Source organism: Mustelus asterias, chromosome 1, assembly GCF_964213995.1.
Source record: "Mustelus asterias chromosome 1, sMusAst1.hap1.1, whole genome shotgun sequence".
In the NCBI taxonomy this organism is placed as follows: Eukaryota; Metazoa; Chordata; class Chondrichthyes; order Carcharhiniformes; family Triakidae; genus Mustelus; species Mustelus asterias.
The window spans coordinates 176,522,307-176,547,136 of NC_135801.1; the positions used below are offsets into that span (position 1 = coordinate 176,522,307).

General features: G+C 47.4%; 1 protein-coding gene across 2 annotated transcripts in view; it reads left to right on the top strand.

Moving 5' to 3' along the window:
- Nucleotides 1–24,830, top strand: part of LOC144500523 (leucine zipper putative tumor suppressor 3-like) — a 235,981-nt gene that overhangs the window by 15,068 nt on the left and 196,083 nt on the right. The window contains exon 2 of one of the 2 annotated variants that reach the window (XM_078223586.1): nucleotides 21,141–21,247. The exons of the other annotated variant lie outside the window; for it this stretch is intronic. The gene's annotated coding sequence lies outside the window, so the exon portion shown is untranslated. The remainder of the gene's footprint in view (nucleotides 1–21,140; nucleotides 21,248–24,830) is intronic. 2 annotated transcript variants of the gene reach the window in all.

Consider the following 24,830-nt stretch of genomic DNA (forward strand, 5'->3'; position numbering starts at 1 on the left):
TCCCCAGACTGAACCCCACTATGTTGTGTTCCCCAGACTGAACCCCACTATGTTGTGTTCCCCAGACTGAACCCCACTATGTTGTGTTCCCCAGACTGAACCCCACTATGTTCTGTTCCCCAGACTGAACCCCACTATGTTGTGTTCCCCAGACTGAACCCCACTATGTTGTGTTCCCCAGACTGAACCCCACTATGTTGTGTTCCCCAGACCGAACCCCACTATAGAGTGTTCCCCAGTCTGTACCCCACTACAGTGTGTTCCCCATACTGAACCCTACTACAGTGTGTTCCCCAGACTGAACCCCACTATGTTGTGTTCCCCAGACTGAACCCCACTATGTTGTGTTCCCCAGACTGAACCCCACTATGTTGTGTTCCCCAGACTGAACCCCACTATGTTGTGTTCCCCATACTGAACCCCAGTATTGTGTGTTCCCCAGTCTGAACCCTATTATAATGTGTTCCCCAAACTGAGCCCCACTATAATGTGTTCCCCAGGCTGAACCCCACTAAACGTGTGTTCCCCAAATTGAACCCAATTATCGTGTGTTCCCCAGACTGATCCCACTATCATGTGTTCCACAGACTGAACCCCATTATACTGTGTTTCCCAGACTGTACCCCACTATAGTGTGTTCTCCAGACTGAACCCCACTAAAGTGTGTTCCGCATACTGACTCCCACTATAGTGTGTTCCCCAGAATGTACCCCACTATAATGTGTTCCCCATACTGAGCTCCACTAGAGGCCTTTTCCAAGTGTGGAAGTGTCAATTGCAAGGGTGCACAGGTTCAAGGTGAGAGGGGGAAAATTGAAGGGAGATGTGTGGGGGTAGTTTTTCACACAGAGAATATTGGGTGCCTCTAACGCGCTGCCAGAGGAGGTGGTGGAAACAGGCGCATTAGCAACATTTAAGAGGTATTTGAATGGGTACATGAATAGGGAGGGAATTAAGGGATCCGGTCCGAGTTAGAACAGAAGGTATTTTTTCAATTCAGTTGGGGCTGCGTGATGGGCACAGGTGTGGAGGTCTGAAGGACCTGATCCTGTGCTGTACTTTTCTGCGTTCTTTGTTATAAATGCATCTGTGCTATTTGCTTCAACTACTCTTTATATTGGCAAATTGCATGTTCTTCCCACTCTTTGGTTAGAAGCAAACACCTAAATGAAATTAAAGTAAACAAAAAGTTTATTTTTTAGTCACAAGTAAGGCTTATATTAACGCTGCAATGAAGTTACTGTGAAATTCCCCTCGTTGCCCCATGCCGGCGCCTGTTCGGGTCAATGCACCGAACCAGCACGTCTTTCAGACTGTGAGAAGAAACTGGAGCACCAGAGGAAACCCATGCAGACACGGGGAGAACGTGCAAACTCCGCCCAGACAGTGACCCAAGTCGGGAATCGATCCCGGGTCCCTAGTGCTGTGAGACAGCAGTGCTAACTACTGTGCTACTGTGCCACTCAGATTATTATTACTTATTATTAAGAACAACTTATTATTAACTTTCTTATATTTATTACCTCTGATTTGGACTCTCCCATGTGGTGGCACATTGGTTAGCATTGCTGCCTCACAGCGCCAGGGACCAGGTTCGATTCCCGGTTTGGGTCACTACATGTGCAGAGTCTACACGTTCTCCCATTGTCTGTGTGGCGTTTCCTCCGGGTGCTCCGGTTTCCTCCCATAGTCTGTGTGGTGAACCATCGTTGGTTACCACTGGGGGTTGTTCTTATGTTACTGTTGGGTTAGGGTGTTGTCACTGTGGGGGTTGTATAATGTTGTTGGGTTAGGGTGTTTACCTGTTGTAAATGTTATTATGGCACATCCCGGTGGGGCCCCGCCTCCGGAGGAGAGGTATAAGACCCTCTGCTCCGGCAGGACCCCTTCAGTCTGAACTGGTGTACTCGTGTTAGTTAGTTCCATTGTTTGACAATAAAAGCCTTCAATACTGAAGCCTTGTTCCACGTGCTTGATTGTCGCGCATCAATTTTATTGTCAAACAGAAAACTCTCAGCAGTAAAAAGAGAGTATGGAACAGATCTTGAAACCAGATCGTCTGGCGTTGGACCCACGTGCGGTCGGTGCCGCTAACACCTTCGACCACTGGTGGAAGTGTTTCGAAGACTACCTGGCAGCCTCTGTAGCTATTACTACAGACAGCGACAAACTCCAAGTCCTCCACGCAAGGGTAAGCGACACGATTTATCTCGCGATTCGTGCGGCCACCACTTACCCGAGGGCCGTCGAACTCTTGAAGAAACGATACACGAAACCACCCAACGAGATACACGCTCGTTACCTCCTCGCTACACGACGTCGGCAGTCGGGCGAAACCATGGAGGACTACGCCAATGAGCTCCTGCAGCTTGCCAGGGGTTGCGATTGTAAAGACGTATCAGCCGAACAATACATGTACGACCTCGCCCGAGACGCGTTCGTAGCAGGGGTAGGGTCCTCGTACATCCGGCTTAAGTTACTGGAAAAAGGGAACCTCGACTTGACCCAAGCGATGGAGATGGCTGAGATGCTGGAAGCGGCGTCGAAAAGCTTGGCGCTGTACCCCGAGGACCACGTGGAGACAACGTGGCAAGAGCAAGCTCAAATCCCTCCTCGCCCCGCGGGCTCGCGCTCCCATATCGATCCGACAACGGCGGCAGCTCCAGGCGGCCAGCGATGCTATTTTTGCGGTGGGGCCAAGCATCCACGGCAACAGTGTCCGGCAAAAACGGCAATCTGCAGCCAGTGCGGTAAAAAAGGCCACTACGGTAAAGTTTGCAGGTCGAAGTCCAAAAACGGCAGTGCAGCTTGTAACCCTCCAGAGCGGAGACAATCTCCTTCAGCGCGCAGTACCCACGAGGTCCGACCGCGTGCGAATCCAGGACGGCGCCATCGTGGCTGACGGAGGAGGAGGAAGACCACCAGGAGTCGCTACGTTTAGAACATAGAACATAGAACATAGAACATTACAGCGCAGAACAGGCCCTTCGGCCCACGATGTTGCACCGACCAGTTAAAAAAAAAAACTGTGACCCTCCAACCTAAACCAATTTCTTTTCGTCCATGAACCTATCTACGGATCTCTTAAACGCCCCCAAACTAGGCGCATTTACTACTGATGCTGGCAGGACATTCCAATCCCTCACCACCCTCTGGGTAAAGAACCTACCCCTGACATCGGTTCTATAACTACCCCCCCTCAATTTAAAGCCATGCCCCCTCGTGCTGGATTTCTCCATCAGAGGAAAAAGGCTATCACTATCCACCCTATCTAAACCTCTAATCATCTTATATGTTTCAATAAGATCCCCTCTTAGCCGCCGCCTTTCCAGCGAAAACAATCCCAAATCCCTCAGCCTCTCCTCATAGGATCTCCCCTCCATACCAGGCAACATCCTGGTAAACCTCCTCTGCACCCTCTCCAAAGCCTCCACATCCTTCCTGTAATGTGGGGACCAGAACTGCACACAGTACTCCAAGTGCGGCCGCACCAGAGTTGTGTACAGTTGCAACATAACGCTACGACTCCTAAATTCAATCCCCCTACCAATAAACGCCAAGACACCATATGCCTTCTTAACAACCTTATCTACTTGATTCCCAACTTTCAGGGATCTATGCACACATACACCTAGATCCCTCTGCTCCTCCACACTATTCAAAGTCCTCCCGTTAGCCCTATACTCAACACATCTGTTATTCCTACCAAAGTGAATTACCTCACACTTCTCCGCATTAAACTCCATCCGCCACCTCTCGGCCCAACTTTGCAACCTGTCTAAGTCTTCCTGCAAACTACGACACCCTTCCTCACTGTCTACCACACCACCGACTTTGGTGTCATCAGCAAATTTGCTAATCCACCCAACTATACCCTCATCCAGATCATTAATAAATATTACAAACAGTTTGGCGCCCTCGCCCACGTGCGATTCATGGGGGCGGCCATCATGGTCCACGACGACTAGGAGCGACCAGCAGGGGTCCTCAGCATCAACATCGGCGGCATGCAGTGACGCCCAGGGGCCAACGGTGGCGTCGATCTCCCTGGACCAGACTAAGCACCACAGGCTTGAGAATTCAATGATGGATATCAAGGTAAATGGTCGTACTGTGAATTGTCTGTTTGACAGTGGGAGCACTGAGAGTTTCATACACCCTGACACTGCTAAAAGGTGTGGACTCCGGGTTCTACCTGCCAAGCAGACAATTTCCATGGCATCACGGTCCCGGTCTGTACCGATCCAAGGACGATGTATGGTAACTCTAGAGGTACAGGGCACAATTTACGAGCAATACAGGCTCCTTGTGTTACCTCACCTTTGTGCGCCAATTCTCCTCGGACTAAATTTTATGGTCCACATGAAGAGTGTGATCCTACAGTACGGTGGGCCACTCCCTTCACTGGCAGTAGGGAATCAGCCGCAGCCTCCAAATTGCCCAAAGCGCCCCGCATGCAATCTTTCCACTCTGAAAATCACTACACCATCCTTATTTAAGAATCTGGTACCAGGCTGCAAGCCCATCGCTACTAAGAGTAGGCGTTACAGCGCTGAAGACCGGATCTTTATTAGATCTGAGGTTCAGCGGCTCCTCAAGGAAGGGATCATACAGGCCAGTGCTAGTCCGTGGAGAGCGCAGGTCGTGGTAGTCAAAAGCGGGAACAAACCTCGGATGGTCATCGACTACAGTCAGACCATTAACCGTTATACGCAGCTGGATGCGTATCCTCTCCCGCGCATTTCTGATATGGTCAATCAGATTGCGCAGTACCGAGTGTTCTCTACCATAGACCTTAGGTCCGCCTACCATCAACTCCCCATCCGCCCAGAGAACCGACAATATACGGCTTTTGAGGCGGATGGTCGTCTATACCATTTCCTCAGGGTTCCATTTGGTGTCACCAATGGGGTCTCGGTCTTCCAGCGTGCTATGGACCGAATGGTGGACCAGAACGGGTTGCGGGCTACCTTCCCGTACCTGGATAACGTCACCATCTGCGGCCATGACCAGCAGGACCATGACACGAATCTCCAACACTTTCTGCGCACTGCATCTCGCCTGAATCTGACCTATAACAGGGAGAAGTGCGTATTCCGTACGCGCAGGTTAGCCATCCTTGGATACGTGGTGGAAAACGGGGTCATTGGCCCTGATCCAGACCGTATGCGCCCCCTTACTGAACTTCCCTTGCCCGCTAGCACGAAAGCACTGAGGAGATGCCTCGGGTTCTTTTCGTACTATGCGCAGTGGGTCCCCAACTACGCGGACAAAGCTCGTCCGCTCATCAAGTCCACGACCTTCCCACTCACGCCGGAGGCCCAATTGGCCTTCAAGGCTTTGAAAAGCGACATTTCGAAAGCCACGATGCACGCGGTGGATGAATCCATCCCTTTCCAGGTGGAGAGTGATGCATCTGATTTCGCCCTAGCCGCCACACTAAACCAGGCAGGCAGGCCCGTCGCGTTCTTTTCCCGCACCCTTCAAGGCCCCGAAATTCGGCACTCAGCGGTGGAGAAGGAGGCTCAGGCCATTGTGGAGGCAGTCAGACACTGGCGCCATTACCTGGCGGGGAAGCGGTTCACTCTGATCACGGATCAACGATCCGTGGCGTTTATGTTCAATAACACGCAGAGGGGCAAGATCAAGAACGATAAGATCTTGCGGTGGAGAATTGAGCTCTCCACCTATAATTACGATATTATGTATCGTCCAGGGAAGCTCAATGAGCCCTCGGATGCCCTCTCGCGCGGAACATGCGCCATCATGCAGGAGGACCGCTTGAAGGCCCTCCACAATGACCTGTGTCATCCTGGAGTCACCCGACTCTACCACTTCGTCAAAGCCCGCAACCTGCCCTACTCGGTGGAGGATGTCAGGTCAGTGACGAGAAGCTGTCGGATTTGCGCAGAATGCAAACCGCACTTTTATCGACCAGACCGGGCACAATTGGTCAAGGCCACTCGCCCTTTTGAGAGGCTGAGTGTGGATTTTAAGGGCCCCCTTCCCTCAACGGACCGGAACGTCTATTTCCTCAACATAATACATGGATGAGTACATGGGATTTAATGGGAGTGAGGGCTATAGATAGGCCTAGAGGTGGGGATGTGATCGGCGCAACTTGTGGGCCGAAGGGCCTGTTTGTGCTGTGGCTTTCTATGTTCTATGTTCTATAATAGATGAGTACTCCCGGTTCCCGTTTGTTGTCCCCTGTGCGGACACGTCGACTGCCACCGTCATTAAGGCATTCAGTGAGCTTTTTACCCTGTTCGGGTACCCCTGCTACATTCATAGCGACAGGGGCTCGTCGTTCATGAGCAACGACTTGAGGCAATTCCTGCTCTCATTCGGGATTGCCTCTAGTAGAACCACGAGCTACAAGCCTAGGGGTAACGGACAGGTGGAAAGGGAGAATGCTACAGTCTGGAAGGCTGTCCTATTGGCACTGAAATCCAGGGGCCTTCCAGTCTCCCGTTGGCAGGAGGTCCTTCCAAATGCGCTCCATTCTATCCGCTCCCTCCTGTGTACGGCAACCAATGCTACTCCCCACGAGAGGATGTTCTCATTCCCTCGGAAGTCGTCCTCGGGGATCTCATTACCAGCCTGGTTGACGTACCCAGGACCCGTCCTTCTGCGGCGACATGTGAGGGCTCGCAGGTCCGACCCCTTGGTCGAACCGGTCCAACTCCTCCACGCCAACCCTCAGTATGCCTATGTGGCATATCCTGACGGGCGAGAGGACACTGTCTCCATTCGAGACCTGGCGCCCGCAGGGGACGCAGCAACTCCTGTCGCTCCCATACCCCCTGTCACGAATCCCCTACTACTTATTTCTTCCCCAGACGTGGCGCGGTCAGCACCGGGACCAGTGCATAACAGTTATACTCCCATGTACAGCTTGCCTGAGACTCGGAGATCGGCGCCACCACCGAAGGTTCCAGGATCCCCTGCACCATCGCCTCACCAGGGCCAACCGGCCCGGGAGTCCTTGAGGGGACAGCCGGACGCTGTTTTGGAGAGAACGCCACCGCAAGCACCTGCTCCGGTTTCGCAACCGGTGTTGAGGAGATCACAGCGACGGTGCAGTCCTCCAGACCGTCTGGACTTGTGAATTTTGTACATATGACCTGTTTTTTGCACCCCGCCGGCCTTTGTTTTTAAAGGAGGGGTGAATGTGGTGAACCATCGTTGGTTACCACTGGGGGTTGTTCTTATGTTACTGTTGGGTTAGGGTGTTGTCACTGTGGGGGTTGTATAATGTTGTTGGGTTAGGGTGTTTACCTGTTGTAAATGTTATTATGGCACATCTCGGTGGGGCCCCGCCTCCGGAGGAGAGGTATAAGACCCTCTGCTCCGGCAGGACCCCTTCAGTCTGAACTGGTGTACTCGTGTTAGTTAGTTCCATTGTTTGACAATAAAAGCCTTCAATACTGAAGCCTTGTTCCACGTGCTTGATTGTCGCGCATCAGTCTGAAAGACGTGGTGATTAGGTGCATTGGCCATGCTAAATTCTCCCTCAGTGTACCCGAACAGGCGCCGGAGTGTGGTGACTGGGGGATTTTCACAGTAACTTCATTGCAGTGTTAATGTAAGCCTACTTGTGACTAATAAATAAACTTAAAAGCATAAGTGGAAACGTTTTCTCTACATCTACCCTATCAAACCCTTTTATCATCACCATAAAAGACCTCTATTAGGTCACCCCTCAGCTGCCTGTTTTCTCAGAGAGCTCTGGCCTATTCAGCCTTTGCCGAAAAGTATATTGCTTCCAATATGACATCGACCTTCTGAAAAACTTTTCTACTTGTTGCAGTGTAGAAACTAGAACGGTGGACAGTATTCCAAGTGCACCGTAACCAAGATGCTGTACAATTTTAACATAACTTCTTTGATTCCTTGAATGGACATAAGCTGGTGCTAGGTTTGCTTTTATTTTATTGCCTTATTAACATTTATTGGTAATTTTACTGATTTGTCTATTGGTACTTCAGATCCGTTCCACATCTGCCTCATTCTGGCTCTTACTATTGAAGCAGTGTGTGGCCTCCTTATGCTTCTGACTAAAATTAACTACTCTATTATGTATATTGAAATTAATTTACCAATTACATGCCCATTCTTCAAGCTTATTAATATTTTCTTATATTTAATTGCACTCTTTTTGTCTTCAGTATGCTCCCAATTTGGTGTCATCCACAAACTTAGAACTCGATTCCCAATTCCAAATCATTAATGTAAATTGTGACAGTGGTCTCGGCACCAATCCTTATGGAACACCATTTGTGCCAGTAGCTATTGTTACCCCTACTCTCTGTTTTCTGTTTTGTAGCCAGCTTGCTATCTGTTCTGCTGTGTGTCCCCTGACTGCACATGTTCTGACCTTAAGTTTATTTATTAGTGTCACAAGTAGGCTTACATTAATGCCGCAATGAAGTTACTGTGAAAATCCCCTAGTTGCCACACTCCGGTGCGGTGCATTGAGCGAGAATTTAGCACGGCCAATGCACCTAACCAGCACGTCTTTTGGACTGTGGGAGGAAACCAGAGCACTCGGAGGAAACCCATGCAGACATGGGGAGAACGTGCAGACTCCGCATAGAAGTGACCCAAGGCAGGAATAGAACCTGGATCCCTAGCACTGTGAGGCAGCAGTGCTAACCACTGTGCTACCGTGCCGCCCTCAGTGGTATCTTTTGAAATTCCAAATATATTACAACTTTATACATGCTACTCATTCATAGAATCCCTACAGTGCAGAAGGAGGTCACTTAGAACCATAGAACATTACAGCACAGAAACAGGCCTTTTGGCCCTTCTTGCCTGTGCCGAACCATTTTTGTGCCTAGTCCCACCTTGGCCCACCAGGTCTGCACTGACAACAATCCCTATCCCTGTCATCCCACCTATTTACCGTGCTAATCCCTTGACACTAAGGGACAATTTAGCTTGGTCAATCAACCTAACCCCTGTGGGAGAATGTACAAACTTCCACACAGACAGTCACCAAAGGCCAGAATTGAAACCAGGTCCTTGGCACTGTGAGGCAGCAGTGCTGACCACTGTGCCCCCACCATGCCGCCCACTTCTGTTGTGGACTTCAATATGGTTGGTCAAGGATGACTTTCCACCTTAAGAGCCGTACTGGCCGCTCCTTACTGCATTTTCTAGTTCTTTTCTTTCGCATCTTTGCGATTCCATTATGATTCATACCAGTGATATTAAGCTAACTGATCTATTGTTGCCTGGACATTTCCTATCTTCTGCGTCATGGTGGCACAGTGGTTAGCACTGCTGCCTCACAGCTAGAAGAACCTGGGTTCAATTTCTACTTTGGGAGACTGCCTGTGTGGAGTTTACATGTTCTCCCTGTATCCGTCTGGGTTTCCTCCAGGCGCTCCAGTTTCCTCCCACAGCCCAAAGATGTGCAGATTAGGTGGGATGGCTATGCCAAATTGCCCCTTAGTGGCCCATGTTGTGTAGGCTAGGGGGATTACTGGGGTAAATATGTGGGGTTTACGGGAGAGGTTGGGGGTTGTGGGCCTGGGGAAGATGCTCTGTTGGAGAGTCAGTGCAGACTCAACTGGCCGAATAGCCTCCTTCTGCACTGTAGGGATTCTATGATTTATTATAAAAACATCAGTTCCTGTATCCCTTTTGCTCCCTCTTCCTGCCTGTCTACTTGGGAATAGTTAGAATCTTCCACGATTATTATTGCATGTTGTTTATTAATTTCATGATTGTGTCTGTGTATTTCTTCCTCTCCTTTTTCACTATTCGGCAATCTATTTATTACCCTACCAATGTGACCAGTCCTTTCTTTATCTTTACAATTAAAACACGTGCAGCTGTATTAAGTTTAAAGGGAGTAAGGCCCGGCTGGATGGCCTTGACTTTAACGCCAGGAGTATTGCAGGCAAAATGGATGAGTTGAGGGCAATGATTGACATGGGGAGGTGTGATAGAGTAGCCATCACAGAGACATGGTTGAAGGAAGGACATGATTGGCAACTCAACATTCCGGGATGTAGAATCTTCAGGTGAGACAGGAGGAGGTAAGAGAGAAGGAGGCATTGCATTATTAATTAAAGAGTCAGTTACCACAGTAAGGAGAGATGATATCTTGGAGGGGGCATCAAGTGAAGCTTTATGGGTAGAGCTTAGGAATAAAAAAGGGGCAGCCACATTGTTAGGTGTTTATTATAGACCCCCAGATAGTCAGAGGGATATTGAGGAGCAAATATGTTCTCAGTTTGCGGAGGTGTGTAAAAGCAATAATGAGAGCGTTATTATATTAGGTGATTTCAACTTTCCCAACATTAACTGGAATATACTTAGTATTACGGGTTTGGATGGAGTAGATTTCTTGAAATGTGTACAGGAGAACTTTTTAAATCAATATGTGGAGGGTCCAACAAGGGAGGGAGCTGTGCTGGACCTGATTTTGGGGAATGAAGCTGGACAGGTGGTTAAGGTGGTGGTGGGGGAGCATTTTGGTGATAGCGATCACAACACGATGCAATTTAAGCTTGTTATGGACAAAGAAATAAGACAAGCTGCAAATAAAAAGTTTTGGATTGGGGGAGGGCGGATTTTAGTAAAGTAAGACAAGATCTGGCCAAGGTAGACTGGGAACTAATGGGGAGATCTCCAGAAGAGCAGTGGGGAGCGTTCAAAAAGGAAATGGGGAGGGTGCAAACCCAGCATATTCCCTCGGGGTGGTAGACAGGAATAACAAGTCCAGAGATATTCAGGATACAATGAGAAGGAAAAGAAAGACTTTTAAAAAGTACAAGGAGAGCAAATCTGTGGAAGCATGAGTGAGGTTTAGAAAGTGCAGGGTGGAGCCTAAAAAAGCAATTCGGAATGCAAAGAGGGGATTTGAGAAAGCTCTGGCTGATAAAAGCAGGGAAAAATCCCAAGATATTCTATAAGTATATCAATGGGAAGAGGATAACCAGGGAAAGCGTAGGGCCCAATAGGGACAAAGGGGGAAATCTGTGGGTGGAGCCAGATGACATTGGTAGAGTGTTGAGTGAATACTTCACATCTGTCTTCAACCAAGAGAATGAGGATGATGGTATGGAATTCAGGGAGAGACTGTGAGGTTCTTGAGCAAATTGACATAGGGAAGGACAAGGTATTGGAGGTGTTGGCAGCCTTAAAAGTGGATAAACCCCCAGATCCAGATGAATTGTGTCCCAGGTTGCTGTGGGAGGCAAGGGAGGAGACTGCAGGGGCTCTGACCCAAATTTTCAATTCCTCTCTGGCCACGGGGGAGGTCATGATGTGCAGATGCCGACGTTGGACTGGGGTAAACACAGTAAGAAGTTTAACAACACCAGGTTAAAGTCCAACAGGTTTATTTGGTAGCAAAAGCCACACAAGCTTTCGGAGCTCCAAGCCCCTTCTTCAGGTGAGTGGGAATTCTGTTCACAAACAGGGCATATAAAGACACAAACTCAATTTACATGAATAATGGTTGGAATGCGAATACTTACAGCTAATCAAGTCTTTAAGAAACAAAACAACGTGAGTGGAGAGAGCATCAAGACAGGCTAAAAGATGTGTATTGTCTCCAGACAAGACAGCCAGTGAAACTCTGCAGGTCCAGGCAACTGTGGGGGTTACAGATAGCGTGACATGAACCCAATATCCCGGTTGAGGCCGTCCTCGTGTGTGCGGAACTTGGCTACCAGTTTCTGCTCAGCGACTCTGCGCCGTCGTGTGTCGCGAAGGCCGCCTTGGAGAACGCTTACCCGAATATCAGAGGCCGAATGCCCGTGACCGCTGAAGTGCTCCCCAACAGGAAGAGAACAGTCTTGCCTGGTGATTGTCGAGCGGTGTTCATTCATCCATTGTCGCAGCGTCTGCATAGTTTCCCCAATGTACCATGCCTCGGGACATCCTTTCCTGCAGCGTATCAGGTAGACACGGGGGAGGTGCCAGATGACTGGAGATCAGCTAATGTGGTTCTGCTATTTAAGAAGGGTTGTGGAGGTAAACAGGGAACTACAGACCAGTGAGCCTCACATCAGTGGTAGGGAAACTATTAGAGAAACTTCTGAAGGAGAGCATCTATCTCCACTTGGAGAGGCAAAGCTTGATCAGGAATAGTCAGTATGGCTTCGTCAGATGGAGGTCATTCCTAAAAAACTTGATTGAATTTTCTGAGGAGGTGACCAAGTGTGTAGATGAGGGTAGTGCTTTGATGTAGTTTATATGGAATTCAGCAAAGCCTTCGACAAGATACCACATGGGAGACTTATAAAGAAGGTAAATTCACATGGGATACAGGGTAATTGATAAAATGGATTCAAATTTGGTTCAGTTGTAGGAGATACAGGGTGATGACAGAGGACTGCTTTAGTGTCTGGAAGCCAGCGTCCAGTGGTGTACCACTGGGATCTGTGCTGGGTCCCCTATTATTCATCATTTATATAAATGACATCGATGACTAAATGGGGGTTAGGATTAGTAAGTTTTGCGATTGACACAAAGATTGGGCGGGTGGTTAATAGTGAGGCAGAGTGTCTTGGGCTACAAGAAGATATAGATGGAATGGTCAAATGGGCAGATAAGTGGCAGATGGAATTTAACCCTGAAAAGCGTGAGGTGATACACTTTGGAAGGAGTAATTTGACAAGGAAGTACTCAATGAATGGTAGGAAAGTACTCAATGAATGGTAAGACACTAGGAAGTTCTGTGGAACAAAGGGACTTTGGCGTGTTTGTCCACAGATCTCTGAAAGAGGAAGGGCATGTTAGTAGGGTGGTGAAAAAGGCATATGGGACACTTGCCTTTATCAATTGAGGCATAGATTACAAAAGCAGGGAAATCATGTTGGAGTTGTATAGAACTTTGGTGAGGCTACAGCTGGAGTACTGCGGGCAGTTCTGGTCGCCACATTATCGGAAGGATGTGATTGCACTGGAAGGGGTGCAGAGGAGATTCACCAGGATGCTGCCTGGGATGGAACATTTAAGTTATGAAGAGAGGTTGGGTAGGCTCGGGTTGCTTTTGTTGGAGCAGAGAAGACTGAGGGGCAACCTGATCGAGTGCTCAAGATTATGAGGGGCATGGACAGAGTGGATAGGGAGCAGTTGTTCCCCTTAGTTGAAGGGTCAGTCACGAGGGGACATAGGTTCAAGGTGAGGGGTTGGAGGTTTAGGGGGGATGTGAAGAAAACTTTTTTTACCCAGAGGCTGGTGGTATGGAATGCGCTGCCTGGGAGGGTGGTAGAGGCGGGTTGCCTCACATCCTTTAAAAACTATCTGGATGAACACTTGGCACATCATAACATTCAGAGCTATGGGCCAAGTGCTGGCAGATGGGATTAGGCGGGAGTTCAGGTGTTTGTAATGTGTCGGCACAGACTCGATGGGCCGAAGGGCCTCTTCTGTGCTGTATGATCCTATGATTCTATATGGATAGAGGTAACGTTAGTTCAGCCCCATTTTGCTACTCCCATTGTTATCTCTAATATGCTACACTTGAAGTCCTGATCACGATTAAACCATTTTACAGTAATCTTCTTAGGCCTGTTTATGCATTTGACACAGTTCAAAATGAAGCATTAAAAAAGAACTTCATCAAGGCTGAACTTCGCTCCAGAGACATAACCATGACTTTTGTACTTAACAAAAGAAACATTAATCTATATTTCAATCTTGTGATGTGGGCATTACAAGGAAGGCAAAGATACAGCTCGTTGCTGTTGAAAAGGTGGTGGAGAGTGTCCTCCAGAACTTTTGCAGTCCATGTGGTGTTGGTCCACCCGCAATGCTGTTAGGGAGGGAGTTCCAGGATTTTGACCCAGTGACAGTGAAGGGATGGCAATAGGATTCCACATCAGGAGGGTGTGTGGTTAGGAGGGGAACTTGCAGGTGGTGGTTTTCCTGTATGCCTGCTGCTCTCGTCCTTCTAGGTGATAGAGGTTGTGTGTTTGGAAGTCCTGTTGAAGAAGGCTGGGAGAATTGGTGTAATGCATCTTGTAGATTGCACACATGGCATGCACAGAAGGAGGGAGTGAATGTTTCAGGAGGTGGGTGAGGTGCCGATCAAGTGGGCTGCTTTGTCCTGGATGGATGTTGAATTTCTTGAGTGTTGTTGGAGCTGCACCCATCCAGGCAAGGGGGAGAATATTCTATCACACTCCTGACTTGTGCTTTGTGGATGGTGGAGAGGTTTTATGGAGTTAGGCGGTGAGTTAATCACCGTGGAATGCTTATACCTGGATTTCCACCACAACACCGAGGCTCTCCATCAAGCAAAAATCCCAGAAATGGAGAAAGTGCTCACTTGCACCCAAACCCGGCATTTCCCATCTTCTCTGAGGCAGGGCGGGGGTCCACACATGCATGATCACCTGGTATTTGTGACATTAGTGTTCCTTTAAGAAGTGTTTTTTTTAAATCATAGTTTCTGCAGCTCTCACAGTCAGTGTTTATCACGCTCACAGCCTTAGGTTATGTGGGAGGAAAGAAAAACTGTGGGCAGGTCAGGTGACAAGAGGTCATGTTTCAGTTTCATTTTGGCTGCAGTGTTCGAGGGAGTCTGAGAAGCAAGCTGGAAAAGAAGTCTCTTCCTCTCTCTGTTTTTATTCTGAAGTTAGCTGAAAGCACAGCTTATGGCCATCCAGCAGTAAAGAATCTGTGTTTTGGGATTTTGGGAAGCTGATACCACCAAACTGCTCTGAGTTTTCAAGATCGTTTGAAATCAGCATTCGACCCAGGGAACTCAACCCCAGTATCAAGTGAGAATTAGTCTGTGCTGTGTTAAACCTGTGAAAAGGGTTTTTTTTTGTTTTGGTTTTAATTGGAACACATTAGAGATATTCATTAGGGTTATACCTTATAGTGGTTGGTTTGTTTCTTGTTTGTAATTGATAAAAAGTTTTGCTAATTTTCTTACGATGCATGTTAACTTTATTCTTAAATAAACTTTGTTTGCTAAAAGATCCCTAGTGGGTCTTTTGAATCACACCTGAACTGGAATCTATCATGCTTATCCCAGCCAAATTCAAGACGCAAAACTTACGATTCAGGCGGGCTTCATAAAACACTCTGGAGTTTCTAATCTGAGCCATAACACATTTAAATCACCAGCTGCATTCACTGAAGTGGGATTTTGGAAGGATAGGAGTATGGAATCTGGAATGTGCAGAACAGACAGCTAAGAGGAGCCCTGAATTAGTGGGTGTTATTGGATAACTAGTGTATCCATTTGGAGAGGTAAGGTACCCCTATGGTAGGGCCCGGAAACACCTTAGAGAGATAAGGCACTCTTTGGGATTGTTAAGGTTGAACATGATAATGCACTTTTTATGCACAAATTCATTGGAACTGCCCAGCTGTCGATGAACTGTTAAATCTGCCATAATTGTCCAGGAAGTGTCAAAGCTGTCAAGGAGCTGTCCAAGGATATTAGTTGACTTGACATAGAGGGGGTAGCATAAAGGGTGGCGGATAGGGGGTATGGTTTGGCATGCAGTGGCAGCATTGGAGCATAGTGGTTAGCACTACTGCCTCACAGCGCCCGGGACCTGAGTTCGATTCCCGGCTTGGGTGACTGTCAGTACGTATTCTACACATTCTCCCCGTGTCTGCGTGGGTTTCCTCTGGGTACTCCGGTTTTCTCCCACAGTCTGAAAGATATGCTGGTTAGGTGCATTGGCCATTCTAAATTCTCCCTTAGTGTACCCGAATAGGCGCTGGAGTGGGGCGACTAGGGGATTTTCAAAGTAACTTCATTGCAGTGTTAATGTAAGCCTACTTGTGACAATAATAAATGAGCTTTAAAATTTTAAACTTTAGTAGGGATGTGAGGAGCCACGGTGGTGAGTAGAGGGGCAATAAATTAACATAGGGCATGAGGAGCCTTGGGGGATTGGGTGGGGGCACTAAATTGGCTTGGGGATGAGTGAAGGCATGGGTTGGCATGGGTGGAACAAAGGGAATGTGTGAGTGTGAAGGGGGAAGGTTTGAGGGGCATGTACTTGTTTTATTATGTTTTAAAATGTATTTAAGCACAGTGATAAAGCAAAGAAGCAGGCCTTGCCCCAGACTGCCTCCATACCCGGCAGCCTGTGGATTCATTCCGGACATACATGCCCTGATCCATTTTCCAGCCCAACCCCCATCACCAGCTGAGTTGGGAGATTTCCTAACCTGGAGGTGTGGGGAGGTGTAAAAATCCCTGGGCCTGAGAACAATATTTATGTGATTGGTACAGTTCACTTTCTGGTTAATGATAACCCCAGGATTTTGATATTGGGGGATTCAGCGATTGGAATGTGAAAGGGGGATTGTTAGATTCTCTCTTCACTTTCTCTTTTACAGGAAGGATGTGGAAGCCATAGAAAGAGTGCAGAGGAGATTTACAAGGATGTTGCCTGGATTGGGGAGCATGCCTTATGAGGATAGGTTGAGTGAGCTCGGCCTTTTCTCCTTGGAGAGACGAAGGATGAGGGGTGATCTGATAGAGGTGTATAAGATGTTGAGAGGTATTGATCGTGTGGATAGTCAGAGGCTTTTTCCCAGGGCTGAAATGGTTGCCACAAGAGGACACAGGTTTAAGGTGCTGGGGAGTAGGTACAGAGGAGATGACGGGTAGGTTTTTCACTCAGAGGGTGGTGGGTGCGTGGAATGGGCTGCCAGCAACGGTGGTGGAGGCGGATTCGATAGGGTCTTTTAAGAGACTTTTAGATAAGTACATGGAACTCAGTAAGATAGAGGGTTATAGGTAAGCCTAGTAATCGCTAAGGTAGGGACATGTTCGGCACAACTTTGTGGGCTGAAGGGCCGGTATTGTGCTGGAGTTTTTCTATGTTCTATGTTTCCATGTTTCTATGTTTCTTTATCATGAAGCTCTGATGATTGGTTATTTATGGAAGGGAATGTGACTGCTTACAGAGGCGTAAAAGGAAACATGACTGTACTGCAGAGTGTAATCATAGACTTTGCAATGAGTCTCGACAATTGACATTTCCATTAGCTCCATTCACAATCCAGGGTGACTGTTGCTTTGCTTTGCAAGGAGATAGTTTTGACTAAATCTAGTTTGGAAATATTACATTCTAACACAAAAATTTACTTTTGACACTTTTTATTGCCACCCGCTGTTCCTCATCAACCTCTATGACAAACATAGAATCATAGAATCCCTACAGTGCAGGAGGAGGCCATTCGGCCCATTGAGTCTGCACCGACCACAATCCCACCCACGCCCTATTCCCGTAACCCCACATATTTATCCTGCTAATCCTTTGACAGTAGCGTCAATTTAGCATGGCCAATCAACCTAACCAGCACATCTTTGGAATGTGGGCGGAAACTGGAGCACCCGGAGGAAACCCACGCAGACACGGAGAGAATGTGCAAACTCCACACAGACAGTGACCCAAGGCCGGAATAGAACCCGGGCGCTATGAGGCAGCAGTGCTAACCATTGTGCTCTGTGCCACCCCATATAAATGAGGACCAGGAGTAGGCCATTCAGCCCCCCCGAACCTGCTCCACCATTTGGTAAGATCATGATCTGACTAAAACCACAACCCTACGTTCCTGCCGATATCCTTTCACTCCCTTGTTAATCAAGAATCGATGAAGCGCTGCCTTAAAAATATTCAAAGACTCTGCTTCGACTGCCTTTCGGAGAGTTCCAAAGACTCTTGAACCTTTGAGAGAAAAGGATTCTCCCAACGGTACAGATCTTACTTCCCCAGTACTGATGTCAGTGTCCCACGAACCGGAATCCACTTCCCCCCAGACTGGTCTTTGAGCTGCACATTCATCTCTCTAATCTTATTCGCCCTCTGCCAGTTTGCACGTGGCTCAGGTGATAATCCAAAATTTATTACTTTTGAGGTTCTGCCTTTTTACTTGGTGCCTAGCTCCTCTCACTGATTCTGCCGAAGTTCCTTCCTCATTCTGCCTATGTCATTGGGCTCTACATGGACCACGACAATTGAATCCTTCCCCTCCCACTACAAGCTCCCCTCCAGCCCGGAGCAATCCCATGGAAGTTTGGAAATGAAAATGAGATAAAGTGAACTTGTCTTGGCTTACCTAAAGCCCTGTGAGTATGCAGAGAAAATGTAGGTCCCTCGACTAATGACATACCCTTACCATTAAAAAAAACATGCATTGTCTTAGCGCCTAATTATGCCCCAGTCTTAAAGTGTGGTCAATGTTGTTCAGTTGGCAAAGCAGTTAATTTGTACACGAGAGGTTCCACAGAGAGCAAATGAATGAATGGCTAATTAAACTCCTTTGATGGTAATATTATCCTGGACACAAGAAGAAGCCCTGGAACATGGGTAGTTTCACATCCTCCTGAGCACGGAAGTGAGAGCTTGGTTTAAGATCTTATCTGAGAGACCGCACCCCAGACAACCCAGCACTGCTGCCTCACCACTGAAGCAACAACTCAAGAATAAGGTGCTCCAACCCACAGCCATTTGATTCTGAGCAGGTAAGAGTGTCTCCAGGGGCCTGAAGCCCTGCATCAATATTTCTTTTACTTTTGCTTTCCTTTAACTGTTGGCCATCATTTGCAACCAAGTAACCCATGCAAATAACATCAGTATGTCTTCAGGTCTTTTTTAAAATTCATTTGTGGGACATGGGCATCGCTGGTTGCCGTTCCCTAGTTATCCGAGGACAATTGAGAGTCAACCACATTGCTGTGGCTCTGGAGCCACATGTAGGTCAGATCAGGTAAGGACAGCAGATTTCCTTCCCTGAAGGACATTAGTGAAGCAGATGGGTTTTTCCGACAATCGATAATGGTTTCACGGCCATCAGTAGATTCTTAATTCCAGATTTTTAAAAATTGAATTCAAATTCCACCATCTGCCGTGGCAGGATTAGAACCTGGGTCCCCAGAACATTAGGATTTCTGGATTAATAGTCTAATGAGTATAGAGATAGCGGTGTTTTGCTGCAATTGTATAGGGTGTTGGTGTGGCCACACCTGGAGTATTGTGTGCAGCTTTGGTGTCCTTATCTGAGGAAGGATGTCCTTGCTATAGAGGGAGTGCAGCGAAGGTTTACCAGGCTGATTCCTGGGATGGCAGGTCTGTCATATGAGGAGAGACTAAATCGGTTAGGATTATATTCACTGGAGTTGAGAAGAGTGAGAGGAGATCAAGAGATATGGGGGGAAGGGGGGAATCAGGATATTGAATTGAATGATCAGCCATGATCAAAATGAATGGTGGAGCAGACTCGAAGTGCAGAATGGCCGACTCCTGCTGCTTGTTTTTATGAGAATACCACTGGGCCATCGCCTCCCCAGTCTTTGATTTGATTTGATTTATTATTGTCACATGTATTAACATACAGTGAAAAGTATTGTTTCTTGCGCGCTATACAGACAAAGCATACCGTTCATAGAGAAGGAAACAAGAGAGTGCAGAATGCAGTGTTACAGTCATAGCTAGGGTGTAGAGAAAGGAATTAAAGCATTGCTCGAGAGTTTAAAAGAGTTAGAATTAAGTTTTAGAAGCATAGAACGAAAGTAAAAGATAGAATTAGAAGGTATGCTGGGCACAGCTCGCAAGAAGTCACCTCACTCCGGCGCCATCTTGGAAAAGAAAGTCTATGAAAGAAGCGACTCCAGCTCCACCATTTGCAGTTCTGAGGCCCTACCTGGAATTTTGAATGATCAGATTCTAGATTTTCCACCTTTCTATCAGCACACTCATCCCTCTATTGATCCGAGCATAGAGCCACTTAAACAGGGAAGGCCAGAAACTGTTGCAGAAAGGTAAGAGATATATCACTTTAAACTTCATTTTGTAACCACAATGCACAAGTTCAGTGGGAGGACTGAAATATATTCAAAATCAATTCAGGAATGTTGTGTGGGTGATGGAACTGTTTGACCAATGGCACAGTAACAGCCTGCACATTTGAGTTGGATTCAAATTGGTCATTTGTGTACAATACAAAGAAAGCGCTTCATTTCAATCCTTTTGATAAATGGCCCTTTAAATGGGACAAAACTCCTTCGCGTTTGACAGTTGGGATTAAAATCCAGATCAAGGTGTTTGGGAGCAGGGTGTCTGAGAGCTCTGCTACCACCAGAAAGTACAGGAAGCTGAATCGCAGTTCAAAGAGCTGGTGTGAGCAAGAGAAGCTTGCTAAATGTAGGGGAATGGGATTGCAGAGAGATTTGCAGTTGATTGCTCTGGGCGATAGGCTGCTGGTGATGATGAGCAAGGATTGTGGTGATATATTTGTGACATTTTGGATGGGGTGAGGTGCAAGAGGATGGATAAATTTGAGCTTGTGCAGGATGAAGCTTGAGAGGCCATTGGAAACGTTAAATTGGCAGCTGACTGATTCATACCGTGCAGAAAGAGGCCATTGGGCCCATCGAGTCTGCACCAACAACAATCCCACCGAGGCACTATCCCCATAACACCACGTATTTACCCAGCTAATCCCCTGACACTAAAGGCATTTTAGCATGGCCAATCCACCTAACCTGCACATCTTTCGACTGTGGGAGGAAACCGGAGCACCCGGAGAAAACCCACGCAGACTATGGGGAGAACGTGCAGACTTTGCACAGACAGTGACCCAAGCCGGGAATCAAACCTGGGTCATAGAATCACAGAAAGTTACAGTGCAGAAGGAGGCCATTCGGCCCATCGGGTCTGCACCGACCACAATCCCACCCGGGCCCTATTCCTATAATCCTGCATATTTAACCCCTGACACTAAGGGCAATTTAGCATGGCCAATCAACCTAACCCGCACATCTTTGGACTGTGGGAGGAAACCAGAGCACCCGGAGGAAACCCACGCAGACACAGGGAGAATGTGCAAACTCCACACAGACAGTGACCCGAGGCCGGAATTGAACCTGGGTCCCTGGCGCTGTGAGGCAGCAGTGCTAACCACTGTGCCACCATGCCGCCCGGGTCCCTGGCGCTGTGAGGCAGCAATGGTAGTGAAGGAGTTGCTAGTAAAATCTGGGCAAATACAAAATACCGCATGATCTCAGTCCCGAGGATGCTGGATTTGGGACAATGTAACTGTATTACTTATGGTGGGTTTTTTTGGTGTTTGTGTTATGATAGCTAAAATTCATCATTACTAACGTGACACTTATACACTCTCTACATGTACAGATTCACCCAAGGCTGGAACTGAACCCAGGTCCCTGGCGCTGTGAGGCAACAGTGCGACCGTGCTTCCCGAAATCAGTTCATCAATGAGTTATTCATTGGCAATGCAGGTGAGGTAGAGATTGAGTTGGACAATGTTGCAGAAGGGGTGGCCGATCCTTCAGGGGGTAGGTGATGGAGCTGAGTTCAAAGTTAAGCAGAAAATAAATGATTTAAGATTGGCCAAGCAGTTAGAAATTTGTATTTAACCTCATTGTGGATACCTGATGGACTTTATTTTCTGTAGGGTGCGCTGATCTTCATATATACTATCTGACTGTGTGCTGACCAACCATTGTGGAATTGATGCAATGGTTCTTTCATATCGCAATAAGGAGGCTAAGGAAATTTGGCATGTCAGCTACGACTCTCACCAACTTTTACAGATGCACCATAGAAAGCATTCTTTCTGGTTGTATCACAGCTTGGTATGGCTCCTGCTCTGCCCAAGACAACAAGAAACTACAAAAGGTCATGAATGAAGCCCAGGCTATCATGCAAACCAGCCTCCCATCCATTGATTCTGTCTAAACTTCCCGCTACCTTGGAAAAGCAGTTAGCAAAATCAAGGACCCTACGTACCACAGACGTACACTGTTCTATCTTCTTCCATCAGGAAAAAGAATCAAAAGTCTGAGGACATGTACCAACCGGCTCAAGAACAGCTTCTTCCCTGCTGCCATTAGACTTTTGAATGGACCTACCTCGCATTAAGTTGATCTTTCCGTACACCCTAGCAATAACTGTAACATTGCATTCTGTACCCTCTCCTTTCCTTCTCTATGACCTTTAACTGTATAGTGCGCAAGAAACAATACTTCTCACTGTTTACTAATACATGTGACCATAATAAATCAAATCAAATATCTTTCCCCCTCCTAAGATTTTCCCACTATCATTGTGTTTAGCTCCCTAAGGACGGTATGGTGGCACAGTGGTTAGCACTGCTGCCTCTCAGCACCAGGGATGCAGGTTCAATTCCAACCTTGAATGACTGTGTAGAGTTTGTACATTCTCCCCGTGGCTGCGTGGGTTTCCTCTGGGTGCTCCGGTTTTCTCCCACAGTCCAAAGATGTGCAGGTTAGGTGGATTGGCCACGGTAAAAGTGCAGGATTATGGGGATAGGGCAGGTAGGTAAGATGCTCTTTTAGAGAGTCAATGCAGCCTCGATGGGCCGAATGGTCTCTTTCTGCACTGTTGGGATTCTATGGTTTTATGGAACAGAAAATCAGAGATACCACCCATTCAAGTGAAGCAGAGTTCATTGGTGATCAAGGCAGGGCGTCGGGTTTGATCCTTGGAATAAAAATACAACGGTTTGCTACTGGAACACCAAACTTTCTGTTCTCACTTGTGACAAGTCCTACCACAGACAAATTGGGTGGTACGGTGGCACAGTGGTTAGCACTGCTATCTCACAGCTCCAGGGACCCAGGTTCGATTCCTGGCTTGGGTCACTGTCTGTGTGGAGTTTGCACATTCTCCCCGTGTCTGCGTGGGTTTCCTCCGGGTGCTCCGGTTTCCTCCCACAGTCCAAAGATGTGCAGGTTAGGTTGATTGTCCATGCTAAATTGCCCCTTAGTGTCCCGGGATGCATAGGTTAGAGGGATTAGCGGGGTAAATGTGTGGGGTTAGGGGGATAGAGCCTGGGTGGGATTGTTGTCGTTGCAGACTCGATGGGCCGAACGGCCTCCTTCTGCACTGTAGGGATTCTATTCTAAGACCGGAGAATCCCGCCTATAATGGGAGGAAAAGCATTTTCACACAACGAGTGGTTTGAGTCTGGAATACGCTGCCTGAAAGTGTGGTGGAGGTAGGTTCAATCGAGGCATTTAACAGGACATTAGATGATTACCTGAATAGAAACAATGTGCAGGGGTACGGGGAATGAGACTAAACCACAATGCTCACCTGGAAAACCAAATAGCCTCCTTTGCACCTTTGCAAATAGCAAATTGCACCTAACCAAATAGCCTCCTTTGCAAAATATATATCCCCCCATCCATATTTTGAAATATTTTACCAAATTTTTGACTGTCAGGTTTTTAGTTCCTGCAATTATAATTTTGACATTATCTTCCAAAGGGAATTCCTCTAATTCTGTGCAATGTTCAGATGAAAACAAGATGAAAGAAAGGATCAAGGCTGCTCCAGAGGCAGATTAGCTGCACCCAATGTTGCCCATGCAAATCACATTCATAAGTAGGGGCACATCTGCCATGGAATGTGAGAGAAGAGTTGCCAATACAAACTTCTTTTCACTATTGTTGATTTCCCAGATTTGGTAATCTCCTTGAATCTTATTTCCAACCAAGCTCCACCGCGGGGACAATTCTTCCAAGTTCAACACATGACTCTGAACATTTGAGCACCTGGCTCATGGCTACAGGGACATCAGCAATCCAGTTACAGATCACAAATGTATTATACAGGTCACTAATTGCTCACTAGGACACTGTAATTTAATTACCTTTCCCATAGATAATTAGGCAGCACAAAGAAGATGCTACATTATTTTCAGTTTGCAAGATTCTCCCAAGTCCATCCTCCCCCCATCCTCCCCATGCCCCCCCCCCCCCCCCCCCCCTCCCGCTCTCTCTGCTGTTTTTTTCTTTCCCGCCCGGGCGCGCTACTTCAGATTTTTTTTTGAACTGCGCATGCGCAGTTCAGAGCTCCGATCGTTCCGGCAGCGCTAAGCCCCGCCCACTGCGGATCGGACTAGAGCTGACAAAAAGCATACGGGCGCACTGCAAAGAGGATTCCGGGCTCGGATCTGCATTACGCCCGGATCCGGCCCTTAGACTCCAAATGGTAAAATCGGGCCCTATGTGTTGTTTAGGTGCATTGGCCGTGCTACATTCTCCCAAACTAGCACTGGAGTGTGGCGACTCGGGGATTTTCACAGTAACTTTACTGCAGTGTTAATGTAAGCCTACTTGTGACACTAATAAATAAACTTAAACTTAATTCTGGACTCCCCCACCATCGGGAACATTCTTTCTGAATCTACCCTGTCTAACCCTGTTAGAATTTTATAAGTTTCTATGAGATCCCCTCTCACTCTTCTAAACTCCAGTGAATATGATCCTAACTGACTTAGTCTCTCCTTATCTGACAGACCGCCATCCCAGGAATCAGCCTGCTCTCTCTACCTGTCCTGCCACCTTCAATTCAATTCAATTGCCTGTGGTGAGATTGACACAGGTGCATTTTGACCATAGCATTCTCGGATTCTCTGACAGTGTCCCAGTGACATCCGGATGCGCTGGTATTTTCAAAGCAGGAGTGATGGGGGGAGCTGGGAACCTGCTCGCCTCCAATGATACCTTCTTCCGTCAGGAAAAAGATACAGAAGTCTGAGGACACATACCAATCGACTCAAGAGCAGCTTCTTCCCTGCTGCCATTAGACTTTTGAATGGACCTATCTCACATTAAGCTGACTTTTCTCTACACCCGAGCTACAACTACATTCTGCACTTTCTCCTTTCTTGCTCCCTGATGTGTTCTATGAATGGGGGTATGCTTTGTCTGTACAGCGCAAGAAACAATACTTTTCACTGTGTCCCAATACATGTGACAATAACAAATCAAATCAATTCAATTCAAGATGGCTGAACAGCCATGACAGACGGCTCCAGCAAGTGCTTCCATG